We start from the raw sequence: 19,113 nt of genomic DNA, 5'->3' as shown, positions 1-19,113 counted from the left end.
CAAGTGCTTGTCAGGGTGGGGGGTCCCCAGTTACGATGATATATGATAATTTTGGGGGTCACGGCCTGAAAAGGGGTCATTTAGGATGAGATTTCTCACATACAAAAAATAGAGTACTAATACACTATACATAAAATGTGATGACTTTGACAACTTTGCGGTATAGACTGCAGAAAACACACATTATGAAACAAAGAGGTAGAGTGAGTATTACAGGCCTATGTCATGCAGTGGTTCTCAACCTTTTCTGGACCAGGGCCAAAATCTCAAAAGTGTTTGCGTGCGTACGTGATCAATCAATTGTGTTCCTGCTTGGATCAATGGAACAAACACAGTATTCCTATTTATCCGTTTTAAAGATTTTTTTTTGACATTTTTTTTTACATATAAATATTTGTTATATATTAATGTTATATTAATATAAGTGGCCCACCAGTGGTCCCTGCCTCACAGGTTGAGAATCACTGTCATAATGGAGTTCTGAGGGTTAGAACCAATATAAAGAGATACTGTGCCCATAACAAATATCCTTGCACACAAAATTAAATCAGGCTCCATGATTGGTGAAAGGCTGGTCTAAACTTTAATCGTGCTATTTGTTGTATACTGTAGGTCTTTCTTCTTTCTCTCCTTGTTCAGGTTGACACACTTCCTTTGCTGTAGTTAATGCCATACTTTATTCGCACGCGTACGCACGTAAGGCAGCACGCACGCACGCACACACACACACTAAAGGCATGTGGGGTAAAACAATCTTCCGGGGGATGATGGGGGATGATCTCATTCTTCTACCTCCATTAGAGTCTACTGTCAAATTTAATTTGCCAGGGATGAAATAAGGTATAAATTCTTCTACATGGATCTGAAGCTGCTCGTACTGTGAGGACAACGTGGTGAGATCAAACAGGTATTGCATCAACGTGGTAGGTCATCAAAAGTATATGTCCTTTAGGAGAACAGGTCTGGGGTATTCACCGCATCTATCTGACTGCTATATTTCTCTAATTTAGCAGAGGGAGTCTGTGCCAGTAATGCAGGGGACTGAGAGAGAGAGAGGCAGTGTTAGTTGTGTGAATGTGAATGTTGAGGAGAATGATTAAACAGACTGCAGCTGTACAGTCCTCTTAACCTGTTCAGCCTTGTTCACTTTGTGCTTACAGCTTGCATTATGTTCAGTGTGCAGTGTGTGTATTTACCTATCCAACGATGTGTCCTCACAGAAACACTGTGTACTGTACAGTCTACACCAATAAGAAACTAACAGCTACAGAACAGAGCGCTAATGTGTCTAATGGGAAATATGTATTGTGCATGTGCATGTACATGTGTAATATGTATTCAATCACCTCTGTCTGTCTGTCAATGACATTATGACTCGAGGCCATAATGTCAGAGTTATGACACGTTTCAATGCTAAAAATGACTACATAAGAAAGCCCTTCTCAGATATAACTAATACCCCATGCCATGGTTAGGGAACACCACAGATTGTTCATACATTTTGCATAGTGTACACATGGATCTTAAATCAGGAGGTTGATATCTTCATACAGTCTATGTTCTGCAATCGTTCTAGTTTTTCTTTTGATGTAGCAAACCTTGAGCTAAATCAAAGATTAGTGTCCTTGTGTCAGTGGGCTCAGAGTTGGATGTAAAAAGCAGTGCAAACTTCAGGTCTGGTTTCATGGGGATAAATTAAAGTGCATTGCGCCCTGAGGTAAAATATGAACCCCCTCAGGTTTAAATCCATTTATTTTTTCTCTCCATCCCTTTTCAAACTCACCCACACCAAAACTACATCCAACTCAGATGACGTCATGCAGAAATAAGCACCGAGGCACATCACTGATGTGCCCAACGCCCCACTAGTAGTGTACACTCGTCAGAAAGTGGCTCTGGACTATCATTAGTGTTCAGCACCCTTGATCAAGCGAAAATCTGGGTCTTTGATCATGCCCTATGCATTTGAAACTAAGTGGTCAAGACGGACTCTCTGTTTAATGATTCGTAGAACAGGAAATTTGCTGCCTGCTGCCTATGGTGTTGGTCATCATAATGTAGAGCTGTTGGGAGTGATTGGTTGTAATTGATTTATTCCTAGAAAGACACTGGCAGGTGAACGGTTAAGTGGCACAAATAGCTTGCCATATTATTAGAAGAAATGCTGCAAAAGCCACTTAAACGTAGTAATGAGTGACATACAGTATGAACCTCAATCAGCGTGAAATAAACAAATCTTAATTACAGATCTACTGTAGACATCACGTACATTTATATATACATGCACATTTAGCTTTTATTTATAGATTAAAGCTAAATATGCCTGTAAATATGAATTTACATTTATAATTACATTTTGTTTTTGCAACTCCTTTACATAGTCCAGTTCTGCAACCAAAGTTGACCCACATGATATATTGCTCTATCTGGTAGTGAAAGTGCTAATGAAAATGACCATCGCCAGTGTAGGATACAGATTTAAACCAAAAACCATGGTAATTAAAATCTAAATGAAACCATTTATAGGCCTTTTGAAGTTGTTGGACAATTTCATCACCATGCAATTGCTGGGATAATCCCTATGTCATATCCCCTCTCTGACATAATGTCCCCATATTCTAATAGGGTCAGCTCATAGGAATCTGTGAGAGCCAGAACAGTATGTATGCTCTGTCTACAATGACAAAAATGACACAGGGCTGAGAAAATCAAATTGATGTTGGAGGGGAATAATGCAAACTTAATTACCGTTGGCTAATAACTTCAGGCAATCAAGCCAAACTAGGCTCAGTGACTCCTTCTACTGTAATTGTCAGCAGTGAAAGCCTTTTCTCTTTCATTTATGGTGACACTAAGTAGAAGCCCTGTTTCCATAGCACTGGCCTGGGCTGAAATAGGGTGATATGGGTGCCTGACGATGATGGCAACGTTTTGGCTTCATTTTCTGGCTTGCCTCTTCAATGTGAATAAATGCGGAACAGAAAATTTGAGAATACCAAAGATAAAAATGTGGCTGGTTAATCCGATCAATTCCAGCCGAGTGTAGAAACTATGGATGGGAAAAGACACTAAAACAAATGGAGTGAAGAACGTTTTAAGGAAAAGTAGCTAGAGGGAAATGTAAGTGTAATTGCATTCTGTTTTAATATGCTAGCCTTGGCTGAGATAATTGCACGTATGTGCATGTTCTGACTCATGGTTTTTGATCAAACAACAGGGAGTCTTTAATGTTGTCTTCTGAGGATAGAGGTGTCTCCTTGTCATGAAAAGGTCACCATAATTTCTGGATTCCGTTGTTGATTAGGAGGATCACATCCAAAAGGCAGAAAATCAGCCCCTTTTGTCTTTTGTCTTTCAAAGGGAGTAAAAGAAAAGGGACTTGTCTTAAACAAGGTTCATACCATTATGCATTCTGCCAACAGGATGGAGTCTTAGAAAACATTGAGAGGCTACCTAGGAAATATGTAATCTCTCTCAACCCATTTTCTGTTTCATTCAAATAAATTAAAGCATTCTGCTTGCCTTTGTTAAAACCTTCTCCGCCAGGTCGAGGGCATGGCAGAGACTATGTTTTGCACCCCGTCCGTCCGTCCGTCCGTCCGTCCGTCCGTCCGTCCGTCCGTCCGTCCGTCCGTGTGTGTGTGTCCGTCCGTCTGTCGGTCTGTGAGCAGCTAATCTCCGGCACCGTTGGGCCGATCGCAGCGAAACTGTGGACGCACACTCCCTGGATGGCAGAGCAGAATCTCTGCCCTGAATTTTTCAGATCGACCTGATTTTTTTTATATTACTCCTACAGATTTTTTCTGGCCATTTTGTGGTTCCACCGATCCAGACCCCATACATTTTTCCCATATAGATTTCCAAAAATATTTATATCAATTATTTTAAGCCTAGAATCAAGCCATCCAGGCTCCTGGTGAATCATGACCATAAAACATTTGATTCTGTTTAGAATATCTTTTTTGAAAACCGCAAAACAAAGGGTATTATAACACATCAAGTGCCATCGTTCTTACCGTTTACGCTGATATGTTTAAAACTGTAGACGCCTCGATGTAAACAAAGGGTGTCTGCGTGATGGTCGAGGGTCCCGACTAACGCCTGGAACAATAATATTTCTAACGCAATCCGCCATTGCAGAGTGATCGCCCATCGAAAATGGCTCGTTTTCCCCACGGTAAAAAGATAAGGACCTTTTTCTCAAGATCCTATCATTGGAGTGGACGGGAGGATTCTTCATATTCTATCAACATTGCTGGCCCACAATAGCCTGCTTGACCTGGAGACCTGTGCTAAGAGGAGCACTTTTTCTAGTTCCTTTTTTAGACTGGAACTAGACTGATAAACACATAACAAATGTATGTTTGTTTTCATTTTCATGGCGTGGCTTTGCAAGAGGCTAGCCGTGTGTGTGTGTATGTGTTTATGAGTCCAGTCCAGAGCTAATCTCGCAAACCTATAGTCAGATCAGCACCAAACTTTGTATGCACACTGAGAGTAGGCCAAAGAAGTACCTCAACTATTTATTTTGTCCCTTTGTCCCATATAGGCTTTGTACTTTTTGAAATATTTTAATTCAATTCCATTGCCATTCCCATAAAAAAGGATCCCGAGATCCACAATTAGATTTTTCAATTTGAAATGGCATTCAATAACAGCATAATACCTATAGAATGTATGGTTCCATTCATAACAATGATGTGTTTCCGTGTCAAACATGGAAGAGGAAGTCATCAATCTCTGTGATGTATTTGTTCCATATACAAATGTCCTGGTTTGGTTACGGTATTCATTATCGTGTCTCCCAGCAAAGCATTTGGCTGTGAACCACAAGGAAGTATGGGCATTTAAAACCTAATTATACTGCACTTTCATATGTTATTATCAAGTAACAGATTTGATGTTAAAGTCACGACATGGCTAGGTCACTCTATTACAAAGCATTATGATTATTACCCAAGGCAAGAAATACACAAATGAAAAGAATCACCAGAGATGCAGATTGAATATGAAAGCTTCAGCCACAGATGGATTTAGCTATGGCCTCAAATAATCCATAAATTGTAATGTTAAAATTGTTCCAAATTCAAACTCTTTACAATTTCTTGGAAGGGCCTATTTTTTTTGTTATTTTGGATAAATCTTATCCATTTGGAATGCACAACAACTCACATCCAGTGAAAATGGCTAAAAAGACATTCTTCCGTAATCATAATAAGGCTGTCAAGAACTAACGTGAACCTTAACTTAATAAACATTCATATTTACAATTTTCAGCTAGATTAATGACACAGCAACTGATTCAATCCTTGTTCATTTGAAGTTGCGGGCAATTATCTTCCAACATCAACTTAACACCCACTGCAGTACATTAATCAATAGTGAAATTAATCTACAATTAACAGAATCCCATTAACAAGGCTCTGCTAATGTACAATTAGCAGAATCCCATTATCAATTCCCCTCGTTCACTTTACTATTACACTATGTCTCGGGCTGCAGACAATACCTTTTTGATAGGGAGCCTTATAGCACTCAGCGCTATTGCATTCGGGGGGACTTTCACAGTACAGGAAAAAATATATAGTGCAGCCATTAATTTGCCATCTCCAGAAAAGGGCATCAGTGATCTGTGAAATCACTTTGTTCGTTTGAGATGGTTGCACATTCTGTTCATTTATGTCTGATAATGACTTAGATTATGTGCCTTTCCCTCTATGCCTGTCCCTTTTTGGCATCTGTAGTATGTCAAACTGGAGCATTCCCATATACCCTCACTGCGTCTAATTCCACTCCCGAGAAGTAAAAAAAAAAAAAAAAACTCAACAGTTCCAGCTTTATAGTAATCAGAAGAACATATTACAGAATAGTTGAACACTCCCTCTGCTGAATGAGTCACAGTTTGTTTGCTGTGATCCGTGAAATAATCTATCAATGGGATAGGAAACATGCGAAACACTCCCATCGATTCTATTTTTTAGTGTCAGTGTTCAGTTCTGCCCACGTGGTTTTATTGCACCATGAAAAGTACCTGGCCCTGCTCCATCATCACCCCTAGTCGCTGAACTGCAACTATGTTTGGGATGCAGTAAATTCTCATAAAGTAAATGATTGCTGCAGAAATTTGTAATTTCACGCAAGTTTATGTTAATTGGCTAGAAAATTCTTGAAAGTGGTTTATGATGTTGAATTAAAGCTGAGTGGAGGAGCAAATATTTTATTCAATTATCATCACTATGCAACGCTAGGCCAACCGGTTCTGATAACCGTTAAACCTGTAGTCATAGTATGTCCAGTCATAACTTTTAGAGAAGGCAAACAGGGCAAAACGTAATGTTCGATTTATACTCCATCGTACAAGGGTGTTGCTAGGCAAAAATAAGCGAGCAACACCGCTGTACGACAAAGTATAAGCACCGTTAATTCATAATTTGTGTTTGCTCAGAACTTCAATGAGTTCCCAGTGGCTTCAATTAGCTTTCTCTAGATTAGGCCAGTATGAAAAATAAAATAAACCTACGCTAGCCTATTGCATATTTTAATATTGCAAATAATTTTCTACACTGACTAGAGTTCATGCACTGTCAACCAGCTTATGTTGAAATCAGAGCCCGGAAGTTCATAAACAGACGACAACAAAGAAACTATAATAATGTCCCCCCCCAAATAAACGTCATCTTTACTGAACAAAGGTTATAGGTCAAACTCTTTTAGAGGTATTAAGAATGGGAATGTCCTAACAAAGTGAAAAATCACTTATTTCAAGGCTCCAAGGAACGTTAGAAGCATGTATCAGGAACAGACAAAAGACACATTAGAATTCTACACTTGGCTAAGATTTGCAGCCCACAATAAAAAGGATTGTTCCTTTTCCGATGTGCTCTTACTGGCCAATGCTGAAAGGAACCCAATTAACCCGAGTTAGAGCACAGAGCAACACTTCCTGCAGTAAACTTTCACCACACCCTGGAGATCACTTCCTACTATTAAAGTGAATACACTACAATGCTCTCCACTTTTCTAATTGAAACCTTTGGGACTGGCTCTTTGAGCTTCGGGGGAAAAAAAGTATATAAATGCTAGGAAAGAGACAAAGAGCTCAAAGGATCAAGGCATCCGTCTTTCGTTAAAAACAATATATGTACTTGGAGAAACAATGAGTCAAGATAGCGCCGGCACTGCAGAACAAGACTGGCTATCAAATATTGTGTTACTTGACATACGTAACATATCACAATGACATGGTGTCTAACTGAACATTTTGAATACATTTACCGTAGCTTACACCTTAGGATTTGTCTCACTCTCACAGGACATAATTCCTACCATCAAAAATTTACTCAATACTACCATTTCATAGACTCAATCAGTTTCACGTGCAAACCTGCACACATACTTACTTACATACATACATACACAGACACCCATCTTCCACACACACGCATGCACACAAGCACGCACGCATGCACGTCACACGCACACCTAGGCCTACTATTAGGCACCAAGGGATTAAGCAAAAGAACATTTGTCAAATTAAGTGAAACCTGTGGTATTGATTTCTCCTAACCAAGGTAAATGAAAGGGAATTAATTAAAGAGGATTAATGTATAAATGAGAACCAGGCAGAAGCATTTCCTAGGGAGCTATTAATGACCCACACAGGGCAGATAAAAGGGCACTCTGGCTCCCAACATTCTTTGTTACCACACCATGACAGTAAACAGGACACTATCTTGGACTGGGGGACCTAAACAGTAGTTAGCAAAATCTCAGGACTGGCACGGAACAGTCACTAGCGGACACTGACACAAATCAGCAGACGCATAACAATTAGCTGAACCTTCTCAGAAGACAGTAGGAATCTCACTAAGAACTGTGGGTATTTATTTATGTTTATCCTCCAAAGAATAACCTCATCACAATTATCATCATTGTTGTAGCACATTTGATGGTTACTGTACATAGAAAAATATAAAAAAGCAATTTGCGGGTCAGGCTTTATACCAGTAGTTGGCTGGACAGTGTGTCAACAACATAATCTTGTCAACCACATAATCGCATAGACATGTGTCTATAGGGCCGTTCACACTGAGCACTATACAGTAACTATAACGAGAGCTATAACTATATCGTTCACCATTATTTGTTATAGTTGTGGTGTGAACTTTGCCATCCACTTGACTTAAAACGATATATAAAACAAAATGTATTATTATTTATTTATAGTGATGATGATGATGATGATAATAATAATAATATTAAGGTCAGGTAGGTTATTTTGGGCCAGCAATGTTTGGAAGCATTTCGTTCAAAACGAGCCACTGCTTTAGATGCCAGTCTTAGCCAATCAGGATGGACTTTAAAACATCGGACAGATCCGTCTTGATCACATGACTATAGAGATAATGTGTACCGATTTGCATGAAGTTTGGACAGAATGTGTAGGAGTAATACAAAAAAAGGTGTTTTGCTAAAATCGGCCTCCTGGTGGCGCTATAATATGCCAATGTGAAAAGGGTGGTATTTCTTCCTCTGTGTTTCACGCCAAACGGACGCTGCGTTCATGATTTGAGGCATTTTGTTCAAAGCGAACCACTCTTGTAAACTTTAGATGCCAATCTTTGCCAATCAGGATGGAATCTGAAAAATCGGACAGATCCGTCTTTATCACATGGACTATAGACATAATGTGTACCGATTTGCGTGATATTTGGACAAACTCTGTAGGAGTAATGTAAAAAAATAAATGTCTTGCAAAAATCAGCCTCCTGGTGGCGCTATAAAAGGACAATGTGATAAGGGTGTCAGTTCTTCCTCTGCCTAGTGGGAATGTGCGTGCAAAGTTTCACGGCAATCGGACGCTGCGTTCATGTTTTGAGGCATTTTGTTCAAAACAAGGTACTTCTGCAGAATTTAGATGGCAATCTTAGCCAAACAGGATGGAATATGAACCTTTTCTGGATCAGTGACCATTTGAAAATCTTGAAAGTGTTCGCTAATTTTATATTATCATTAAAATCTTAGTGTTTGCAAAATATTTGGCCACTTGAAATACCCTCACAGTCCACCATTTGCTGAAATAGGATCTACAGTAGTCAAGAAATAGGGCGTTTTCAATACAAGGATAGAAATATTCTATGATAAAATTATATTGCTCAACATACATTATGTTAATAGTATGTAATTTGTCCTCTCTACAGTCAATGCCTATGGTACAATGGGAGATGATTGCTAGTCTAGTGGCAACTGAAGGTGATTTATCCTTATTTGTGCACTGGTGTCATGCACCGAAAATAGCAGAACTACAAGCTCTAAACTTGTCGCAGCACGATGTGTTGTGAGCTTGCAGATCTGTTATTTTTGGTGCATGACACAGAGCGCAGTCAAGTATAAGTCAAGCATAAATCCTTGCTGATTCAGTTCAACCACACAATTGTAAAACTTGTGCTCAAGATATTCTGTCCATATCCTACTTTAGAAATATTTTCTTTTTCTTTTTGCTTTGTTCTCTATTTTATTTTTTACCTGGGTGTATAGGAGTAGAGGAGGGAATGGAAGGGGAAATTGAGGATATTTGTGTTATGCTTCAACTGTATGTTTACCCATTGGTGCTGGTCATATGTAGAAACAAAGATGTTGAGAAGAAATCTTTTGTTTTTTTCTGAAGGCCAGATTAACAATGAGACGAGATGGAACTGGAAAAATGGCACAAAAAAGACATACACATCAAAGTGATGACTGTCTCGTCTGCTATTCTTTATGTAGATTGTGCCATTTTCTGATTGGTTAAAACGTGACTTAGCATGATGTCCTGAAGGACTGGTTCCAATTGGATTTTGTTTGGACTTTAAGTGGTGCACTCATAGAGTTATAATATACTAGCCCATACCCGGTCGACCCAAGACGGACACCAAGACGGACGGACAGACAGAGGTTACTCCAATTATATAGTAGGATCTAGGCGGATTGCCCAGCTATTCATTTCTATGAAAGTTGCTCAGTGGCGTTTGAAGCACCCGGAAGTCTGCCGGAAGTATAACATTGGGTCCATTGGGTCTATGCAATCTGAGTCTGCCGGAAGTACCTGAGGGTCCTGAGCAGGCGCACAAACGGTAGATGCACGTGCAGTAGCATTTTAAATGTGGAAGTGTTGCATTCTCAGATTGACCACCAGGCGATGGCCGCTTCACTGTTCTACTCTGGGGGCTTGGGTGCACTTCAGAACAAGTACTCTATATGGGTTCTTTGACAGGCAGTCTGAAAGACACAATGTACTGTAGCAGATCAATGTTTATTATAGCAAAGAGCTTTCAGCACGTAACACGTAATGACCAACAAAGCATGGATTTGAGCTAAAAACAACAACACTATTACATTAAAAACGTTTCAGCATCAGATGTCACTGCATCTCTTCTCTATATTATCTATTAATCCAACTGAGTTACAAAGTGGAGAATCCTTACATTTGAATGTATATTTTTGCTTGGTCATTTTGTACCACTTTCAACCTGGAGTCCATATGTTGGGCATGTTGTTATATGTGAACATTTTCAGACATTTCTAAAAATGTATCAACATTTCTAGTCAATGGAGCAATTATTTTTGATCATGGCAAGGTAACCCAAACCTCTACCAAGTGGTCTAGCCCTGAAATGATAGTACTCCTTCTTCCGCCGTGGCGTCCTTTCAGTGGATTCTTTTTAGGGGAACTGCAGGATGTGAACTGCAGTTGACCTAAACATGTCCGCATAGCCATTCCAAATTAAGTTTATCATTACGGATAAGGCTTTTAATTTAACCCATAGGACTACAACGGAGAGGCTATTATTTTGTGATTATTGTGCAAATTAGTGTGTACAAGGCTATATGTTTCTAATGAGAGCAGAAATTGTGTATTTTTTCACTTGTTCAGGCCTATTAGAATTGGGAAGATAAAAGGAAATAATGGGAAATGACTAGAAATGAGGGTAACAATTATTATGCTGAAAGCTCTGGGGTGCAAACAGTCTTTTGAGGGTCAGCAAATAATTGTGGTTTCTGAACTTTAGGGAAACCCATTAAAATGGCACCTATATCTAAGTGTCTGTCACCAAAGAAGCTTATTTCCGCTCCTGTCGTTATTATCTGACATCAACCCAACACTGTCAAACATGGTGCATATTTTGCTTCCACTCCTATCAGTATTTTTTTTTCTCCCTTTAATACATCCCAAACTCTGTCTTGAAAGCAATGTAGATTATGTTTACACCCAGTTTATACAAATGACCCCATGGACACCTGTCACACATCTTTTACAAACATGTGAGGGGTAAAAAAATGAAAATGAAAATCAATGGAGACTTCTGCAAATTGAGTTTGCTGCCCAGTTGAAAAAACATCAGCTCAGGATCCATTGCACTGTCACCACTACATCATGTTGTCAACTATCATAGTCAATAGGTGCATGTGGTGACTTTGAGGTTTTGATAAAATAAAGGGTGATTTATACCTAGTTGTGTGCCAGTGTCTGGCAGCAAAAATAGTAGATCTACAAGCTCACAATACGTCGCAGCACGACGTCAAGTTCTGTGCATAAATAAGCTGCACATGTCATTCCTATTTAGCCTTGTTGAGGGACACTATAAGGCACATTAGTATTCATCCTTGTCTGAAGTCTTGAAGTTATTAACCCATTGAGACCTGAAGCCGATTCTACATGTCTCCTAAATCTCAACAGTTTTCTGAAAAACGTATGTTTCTATATCAGTGGTGCTCAATCTTTTTCATGTCAAGGATCCCCAAAATTATATGTATCTGGCCGCGGACCCCCATCAAAATATTTTGTTCCAGGGACCCTCAGAAGCAAAGATTTGAGTTAAAAATGTTCGCTTTAAAAATATATTATGTTCAAAGATTTGCACACATTTTCATGATTTTTCAAAAATAGCAGATATGCAAGCTCATAGCGCGGCACTCGGTGCCGCGCTATGAGCTTGTATATCTGCTATTTTTGAATAGCCTAAAGTGTAAAATAATGCTTTTTAGCTCAAATCTAAAAATGACACAGTTCCAGGTATTAATGGGTTAAGCCCACAGAGGAATAGTTACTGTCAATATCTAATCAAATTTCCTTCCATCAATGCACACCAAATTAAGCCTGATAGTACTTCATCGTATGATGGTGTCGCGTGCTAAAAATAGCTGATATACAGTAGGCTACAAGCTCCCATCAGTGATTTTCAGCGCCTGACACCATCAAGCGACAGAGTATAAATTAGGCATTGCAGTCATAACAGAAGACGATGGCATGGGACGGAGAGAGGAAAGTAGCCCACATTTCAGGGGGAATAAAGTGGCCTAGGACTCAATAGAGATTAACTGTCTTACTTGGCAGTGAGGCAGACAGTTTGGGGTGTTTCCCCGCTTACAATTTGTCAGCCAAGATGCGAGGCGTTCCTCCTGTGCATGTTGCATTTCCATACATTTGCAATTCATTCGCGTTGGCCGATTTTGACGGAGGCGCATGGACAGCGGCACTTTAACTGGTCATTATTTATTTGATCTCATTCATGTGATTTAAAGGGCAGACTGGTTGGTAATTAAGCTGCGTCAGCTCCCAGTCATGCCAATAGTGTGAGGCTCTATTGATTTACAGTAGATTACCATCTTTAACAGAGAAGCAAAAGTCAGTGCATGGTGGTTTGGTCTCCAATAATCCCTTTCCCTTCTAACCGTACTCTATTTCAACCAAGTATAACAAACCAGTATAGATTAACCTCATGACCTCACTTTTTGTTTTGTAATGGCCAACTGCATTGTCCTTATTCTACACACGACACCAAGTAAGCACACCCCACCTCTACCCACCCTGAACTTTACCTATGCCAGTGGAAGCCAGTGCCCCCCCACCCCCATGACGGCTTGCCTGAGGTCAGAGGCAGCCTGAAGTGTCGTACAATGCCAAGGACAATGGCACAGATACATTATTTTAAGTTAAGCAACGAAACCTTGCACAGTACCTTCAAGCACCTTAAGAGCTAGAACCAAGGGTCAAACTGTTTTTCATAATGTTGCTACTTTCTGATTACTTGATTATTCCAGTGTCTTGTTTCCCCCCTAATGTAGCTGCTATTCTCCTTTGTTGTTTTATTGTCTCCGCCAGGCCGAAAGGCATGGCGAGAGAGTATGTTTTACCCCCTGTCCGTCCCTCCGTCCGTCCGTCCGTCCGTCCGTCCGTGTGTCCTGTCCGTCCGTTACCAGCTAATCTCTGGCACCTTTGGCCCGGTCGCTGCGATGCGAATCCTGGATGCAAATTCAGAACCTCTGCCCCAAATTTTTCACATGGGCCTGTTATAGCGCCACCAGGAGGCTGATTTGTGCAAAACCCATTTTTGACATTACTCCTACAGATTTTATCCAAACGTCATGCAAATCGGTACACAGTATCTCTATAGTCATGTGATCAACACGGATCTGCCCGATTTCCCATATTCCATCCTGATTGGCTAAGGTTGGCTTCTGCAGGATTGGTCCCAAATTATGCACGCAGCTTGCAATTTCCGTGAAATTTCACACGCACATTCCCACTAGGCCGAGGAAGAAATGCCACCCTTTTCACATTGGCCTGTTATAGCGCCACCAGCAGGTCTAATTTAGCAAAACACATTTTTGGAACAAAATGCCTCAAATCATGAATGCAGTGTCCGATTGCCATGAAAGGCCTAAGAATAAATGGCACCCTTTTCATATTGGCCTATTATAGCGCCACCAGGAGGCCACAATAACGTACCTGACCTGGTGGAGACCTGTGCTCCGAGGAGCACCTTTTCTAGTTATTATTATTATTGCTGAGACTATGTCTGAAGAACCAGAGAATTGAGTACAAAACTGTTTTGCTCTTATGTACCCCTACACAAGATGTAACAATAAAGAAGTCTTGAACCTCGTTTTGTGCACATTAAAAACAAAAATCAACCTACAGTACATTAAATGAGAGGCCTAAAGAGATGGCAACCACACTGTGTTAAATTAATGCTTCATTATACTCTTGAAGGAGTGGCGTTAGTCTGGTGTTATACAACTCTCGGTAAAGCACTTTTTAGAGGGTTTTCAAAAGCCTACATAAGATTCACTCTGAGGACTCTGGCGGACTGTAGTCAACGGCCTATGCTCCATGAAAAGGAACGATAGGCATAAGTAAAGTAAGTACATAAGATTTACGTAGGCACGCCCTCCAGGAAGAAGTTGTAGAGACACAGCAACATTTGGAGTTCAGACATACAGTGTGATGATGTCAATGCTGAATTTGTCCAACTAAAGTTGTAGTTTACAGCTAGTCTGCATCCCATAGCCTAGAAAGATGGTTGCATTGTAATTGTCTAGTTTGTTGTGAACTGAAGCAGCTACGTTGTATGTACTGTATGCATAATGGGGAGTATGCTTTGTGTTCAAAAACATAAAACTATGACAGAGGTGTTGATTACAACATGCAATGAGTTAATGTCATGATGCCGTTTTATAATTGAATATTAATGAATATTTTCTAGCTGAATTGGCATTTTCTTTCTATCTTTCTTTATTTGTTTGTTTATATCCGGGACAGTGCACATTAATGAACATTTCAATCAATACACATGATCGCATGTACATATACGGATTAGCTAGATTTGCATCAGTAGTCCCACATACAAATACACCACAGTGACAACATGACAAATAGAGAAAAACAACATACAACTACCTACAAATTAATAATACAAATACCATACCTAATTTAAGCCTAGCTAACAACCTAAATAACTACTGTATAGTCTAATACCTAGCCAATAGAACATTTTAATCTATTTTGACAAATCTAAGACTGTAGACTTGATCAGAGTGAGACTTGCAAGCAATTATAATTGTTCAGTTCATTACAAAAGAAATATATCAGATTCAGTACCCAATGTTCAATATTACATACTCCCTCTCATGTGCATGCATATTCCTTGCTTGCTTGTTAATTGCAGAGCAAACATAATTTTGAGATGGCACCGATATCAATATTTTGTCAATTTGAAGGGAATTTGAACGACAATAGTAGCTGCTGGTAAAACAAGCAGGTGTCTCCTAGTTGCTGAGATGTCAGCATGTTGGTGAATATGTGCACACGTTCCTTTCCTTAATATTCAATGTTCGAAACCATCCCTGAATAATCCAGTCTAACATTCTAGGCTGCATGCACATGGCTTGGTGCACTCTCAGGAGTAATGAAGGCTCTATAGTGACCGCCCACTCTTCCTAGTTTCCATACAGTACCATCCATACATACTGTACAGCTGCTCCACTGTGCTGTTCTGGGTTCCAACCAGGATATGTGTTTCCTTTCACTGATCGTTGGAGTTGAAATAGACAAACAATGGAAATGAGGACACATGGGGGAATGGTAAAAACGTGTCTACGTGTGTGTGTGTGTGTGTGTGTGTGTGTGTGTGTGTGTGTGTGTGTGTGTGTGTGTGTGTGTGTGTGTGTGTGTGTGTGTGTATGGAGGAGGGACAAGCAACCAAAGTTTCTGTTTATGTTGGGACATGCTGATGGATGGCCAATGTCAATTCATAAGTCGTGGTCAATATCATGGCAGTTCCACAATTATTATATTTTTTTAACAGAAAATTGCCATAATACACTGTAACTGTAGTCAGGGTTTTAAAAATGTAACATCCATACCCAGGGATTGTGCGCACCCAACTATATGCAGGCTTATGGGTTATGTGCTCGGTTACACTTTTGGAGAGGAGCGCTTGGTGTGTGGTGTGGCGTGTGTGTGACAACCCTGGTCATTTACGACCAGTGTTGTGCAAGTTACTTTAAAAAAGTAAATAGTTATAGTTACTGCTCTCAAAAAAGTAACTAGTTACTTTACTAGTTACTAAATTATAAAAGTAACTAGTTACTTTACTAGTTACTAAATTATAAAAATACTTTTTTTAAATAAAAATAAAGAAAGGTTTTTGTGTTGTTCTGTGGCACAGTAAGAAAAAAGACAACTGTTTAATTGAAGCAATTATCATTATGAAATGTACTGGAATCTCCACAAATTATATTTCCAAGCTGCAAAGCTGCCACTGCCGATGAGACTTTCATTTGCCATTGTGTGTGTGTGTGGTGTGTGTGTGTGTGTGTGTGTGTGTGTGTGTGTGTGTGTGTGTGTGTGTGTGTGTGTGTGTGTGTGTGTGTGTGTGTGTGTGTGTGTGTGTGTGTATTCCCCATAAGGCCCAACTCTGTATCTGATTGGCTTACCTTGAAATGTTACCATATGTTAACCAATCATCACACCTCTCTGCCACTTTCACTTTCTACTGTGCAACGTGCTTTGGCCAAGCCCCCAGAACCCAGTGGTTGCATTGAAGCGCATTGGACATGCTGGCCATTCATAGGTACTGCAGCTTAAACGGATGGGGCCACTGCACAATGTACGAGCGAAAACGGTTTCGACCAATGGGCTCGACTCACAAGCTAGCGCCCGGGGCCGCGCACCTCTGTGACGTAAAACGCGTCACTTCTGTGACGCAGAACGTATCACAGTGGCCCCAAATAGGCTACGCCCATCACACTTTCCAACCCGGAAGAAGGGGTGATTTCGCCTCATGCGCTGGGTGAGCAACTCAATGCAAGTGGATAGGAGGCAATATCCAGTGCCCTCTCTATTATTTTTAACTCTATGGCTTTGGCTCATGTTACTTACTATGAGAGCACATTGCCTGTAAATTAGATGACAGATAGACTTTGCGGGGGGAATCAGTTCAGTGGGATCACATAACGTAACGCAGGTAACGCACCCATTTAAATCACAGTAACTTAAACGCGTTACTGAATGAGAAAAGGTAACTAGATACTGTACGTTATTAGTTACCGCAAAAAGTAGCTGCGTTACTTTGTAACGCGTTAGTCCCAGCACTGTTTACTACCCGGCATCGAAGCGTGTCAATATGCGTGCGAGAGCTTTGGACATGATATCCAAAGCGGCCCTCAGCCTATAAAACGATGTGTGTGGGCACCGGCGCTAAATCAAAGTCCTTTGAAACTTTGTAACCCTGTCAGCCGTTGTCTGTGTGCTGTTGTGTGTGTAGCCCCGAAGCTGGTCCACCCAGCGGCTAGAGATTCTGTGGGGACCGTAACCGTGACAACAGACCTCTTAGCACGGCACGTGCTGCAGGAACTCAGAATTAATCTCTGCTGTTTACACAAAAACGCTAATTAACATCTTAAATTTAGGGAAAGAGAAAATGGGCTCCATTACAGTCTGCATATGGTAATGGTCAATGCCCATGTGGAAGTTCAGATCAATTGCTCAACCCACTAAGGAGAAAAGGGTCAGACAGAATGGCATGCAGAGGTTCCTTAAATGTATACAGTGGGGCGGAATCTGGGGCATAACCTTAGGATTCACTGAAAATAATCTCAACTAGGAAAGTAAGCAGATTTCTGCCAGGCCTGGGTTGTGTCAGTCGTGAGGTGCAACCATCACAACACAAGTAAGGTACGAGGAGGGGAATCAATTAGTATGATTGGATGTTACGTTCATATATGGTGTTATCGTAAGAAATAGGTCCCACCCACACATCTTTGAAGCCGCCTTTTATAGCAACACCATGAGGCCAATTAGAAAAATTTGGCCTAGCCTTTCTGGGAGTGTGTGTGCAAAGTTTCAAGCTGATCGGTTCAGTGGTGCTGTGATTAGCTGTTCACAGTCTTACTCACACACACAGATGGACAGGGGCAAAAACATAATTTCTGCCTTCCGGCCTACACAGATTTCTTTGTATTTAGTTGAGGCCCAGTCAAAGTTCACCAAAGTTGAACTCCACGTGAAGCAGAAGATGCCGGAAAATAATGTTTTATTATCCCCTTTGCTCGCATAGAACGGAAGTGAACGGGTGGAGAATATTCAATTAGTGCATGTGGGACTGTGCCCATAGTAATATATTTTGCTCCTGTTGATGGCTGTAAAATATTTTCCATTTTAATCAAGTAGCCCAATTCCTACCTCCCCTCTGATGTAAACACAGATGAGACGTTTGAACCTGAAATGTTTGGCGTTTCTGGTCAGATTCTTTTTGGTTATAATTACAAACATACTTCTATTATTTATTGCATATGCAGACTGTATGTATATTTGAGAGGCACTTTATGATAAACTGTTTACAATTTGGATAGCTCATTAGATGTAGGCTGTGTCAGAGGGTGATTAATTATGCCAGACTGCAAGACTTCTGTTTGTGTCAAGTTGATGTATATTCTGTTTTTTTACCCTAATGAACAGAGGGGATTGCAAGCACTGCACACACACACACACACACACACACACACACACACACACACACACACACACACACACACACACACACACACACACACACACACACACACACACACACACACACACACACACACACACACACACACACACACACACACACACACACACACACACACACACACACACACACACAACTGTGATTACTCCCATCGCGAGACTGGCACCATTTCACTACACAATAAAATCCTGAAGAGTGTACAAATGGAACCAAAATGACCCATAAGGGTCCATTTGGTTAAAGTAACAGTGAGTTAAAATAACACTGAGGATTTACTGTGTACAAGTGTAGATTATATGCTTTCACAAAGCTTGTACACCCTCATACAGCAGACATCTTTCTTTTTCTTAACAGCACAGGGATCTACAAGGGAAATTGAGGGGATTATTATTCATAGAAGACAGGGTTAAGCAATTAAAAACGGGATTGGTATTTAGGATAGTCAATGGGGCAGTGCCCTCAATACCCTCATACCTGACTAACTACTTCTCCAAAGTGAGTGACACCCACAGCCACAATACTAGAGGGAGCGACAACAATACTGGCAGCCTACTTCCCAAATATAGAACAAACATGAGACATTTTTCATTCTACTACTCTGCCACTGTAACGCCCGGGCTTCGAACCCGGGTCTCCTGCGTGAAAAGCCAACACCTTAACCACTAAGCCAAAGGGAATTCCCTATAGCTCGGGAGAGATATTAGAGTTTCAGGCGACCAGGCTGAGGTTGTGAACCACTCCGTTACACCAGCAAAGTGTGGAACGCCCTGACGCCATT

This window comes from Gymnoscopelus braueri, assembly GCF_963280865.1.
Source record: "Gymnoscopelus braueri genome assembly, chromosome: 13".
In the NCBI taxonomy this organism is placed as follows: Eukaryota; Metazoa; Chordata; class Actinopteri; order Myctophiformes; family Myctophidae; genus Gymnoscopelus; species Gymnoscopelus braueri.
This window is presented reverse-complemented; position numbering follows the sequence as displayed.